A 2,667-nucleotide genomic window follows, 5' to 3' on the forward strand; every position below is an offset into this window, starting at 1 on the left:
GAAATTTTAATTTTTAATAAAAGACACACGATGATGCAGAGTAGGTAAAGAAACAGTTTGAAAAGAGACAGAAATCAAATTTACAAGTGGTACATGGCATGTGATTTCTGATCATTTTAGAAAGCCAATTTGAACATCAAGAAATTTGAACAGACTTTAAAAGGAATGGAGAGGGAGAAGAGAGAGTGAACTTGTCCATTTAAGCATGTTTTTTCCCCCAGTCCTTACTGCTCATCTGAAAACAAGAAGTAGAGCAGGTCAGGAAAGGGGTTATGGTTAACACTGCAAGATGAAAGATAAGCAGCCAGGCAGTTAGAAGCCAAAGCATTTTATCTAGAAGAGCAGGTCTGGCCTTGTTTCCATCTTGATAAGAATTAGATTGGAGAGCTTGTTTGTCTGTAGACTAGGATGGGGTGGCCGGGCTGAATAAAGGGGACAGGGAAGTCAGGGGCTTAGTTATGGAGTTGTGGCAAACCACTAATGTAGTGATAAGTCCTTCTTTTGTGCTGTACGTCTACCTGAACTTTGAAATTGTTAGACTTGTCTGTTTAGATAACATGGCTGTGTTTCTTTCAAATGTGCAGACTTAAATATCTAGAAAGTTTAAGTGACCTGAACAGGCTTATAATCCTCGTTTAAAATATTAAGACAATGGCTAACTGGTTAAGCCACTGACTCAAAACTTGAAGGAAATGACATTAACTCCTCTTTTTTTTTTTTTAAATTATTTTATTTTTTAACTTTACAGTATTGTATTGGTTTTGCCATGTATCAACATGAATCTGCCACAGGTAGATCAACTAAACTTTAAATTAACTCCTCTTTTAAAATTTTTTTTTCAGCAGTTTTATTAATTTTTATTGGAGGATAATTATTTTACAATGTTGTGTTGGTTTCTGCTGTATAACAGTGCAAATCAGCCATAAGTATATATGTTTCCCCTTTCTCTTGCGTCTTCCTACCCCTCCAGGTCATCACAGAGTGCCAGGCGGGCTCCCTGTATTATACAGCAGCTTCCCTCTAGCTATCTATTTTACACATGGTTGTGTATATATGTCAATGTTATTAACTCCTTTTAAATGGTATGCTTACCTTTATTCTGAAGCATATGCACAAAATACTCTGGATTACATTTAAAGTTATGTTTTTATCCCACTTCAAACCCCCAACAGATTACAATTATAAGAGCTTCTACTTTCTGATGATTTAACTGCTTGAACAGATTTTTAAAATATAATTATTAAAATCAAAAACTTCTGAAGTCATCAAGTTTCATTCTCGGTGTATTTAAAAAAGAGACATGGCTGCAGGTTTTCCTGGGGTTTTACTTGCTACTGCTCTTAGTATCTCAGTTTCTGAAAGAAACAAGAAATCAGAAGTTCAAAAGGAAATTAGTTATTTTTTTAAAATAGGTCTTCAGAATTATCTTAGTGGCTAACTGAAATGAATTTAGTGTGATAAATTTACTGCTCATGCCATGAACTGCTCAAGTAGGGTTTGAATATGTCAGATGATTAACACAGGAGGAAGCATCATAAAGTGGATATAACTCATACATTTGTTGGGGTTTATAATCTATACTAGGAAAAGGAAATGGCAACCCACTCCAGTATTCTTGCCTGGAGGATCCCAGGGATGGGGGAGCCTGGTGGGCTGCCATCTATGGGGTCGCATAGAGTCAGACATGACTGAAGCGACTTAGCAGCAGCATAATCTATACTCTCGGAGGAATAAAGTAGAACACTTGTTGTCCAATGGTTATATAATAAAACAAGTTTGTATAAATGACAAGTGGGAAGAAAGATCTTAAAACAATATGTTCTTATCTTGGCTACTTTCCAAATTGTCTGACATCTAGGGTCTTATCTTCTCTGGACCTGAGGCTGTCCTATAGGTAAATAGCTGGACACTGCCCTGATGACCAGGAACAGTGTCCACAGCACCTTATAAAGAAACTACCCTTTCTAGAATGCTCCCAATTTAAAATCTTATAACCTCTTGCCTTTGGCTATTTAGTAAAGTTGTAGTGGTACTGAAAGTCTGAGGCCAGAAGAAATTTTAATGGTAATCAATAATGATAATATAAAATAATAGCATCCCTCATTTATAGGAAGCCTCCCAGGTTACAAGAGTCTATGAGACATTTTGCATAAGCTGTTTTTCCATTGGTTATAAATATGCTCTAACTAGTAGGCCCTATCTCTATTTCCTTTCACAAACAAATTTTGCCTAAAAGAATTATACAATTCTTCTATATCCTAACTTCCAGGATGCTTTTAACTTTCTCTTCTAAAAATAATATGTGTATGTATATATACATGAGTATATATGTGTGTATATATCTATGTATATGCACACACTCAAGTTAGAAATGTGTGTAGATTTAAAAGTGAAATAAAATGCATAATCAAACCATTGAGCTATGAACACTTTGATGTATAGCTTTTTAAAAACTGTCATATATACATATGTACACATTGTTTATTCACAATGGAGGCATTGTGTTCATTTGGTTTATAATTTTTTTCTAATTATAAATTATCAATGCTTTTCCATAATGTTCAATAGTTACCAATTTTTCATGGTTTTGTGTGTATGTGTGTGTGTGTGTGTGTGCACGCACGCATGCTCAGTTGTATCTAACTCTTTGCAACCTCATGGACTGCA

Source organism: Bison bison, unplaced genomic scaffold (genome assembly GCF_000754665.1).
Source record: "Bison bison bison isolate TAMUID 2011002044 unplaced genomic scaffold, Bison_UMD1.0 scf7180017864471, whole genome shotgun sequence".
Classification (NCBI taxonomy): Eukaryota; Metazoa; Chordata; class Mammalia; order Artiodactyla; family Bovidae; genus Bison; species Bison bison.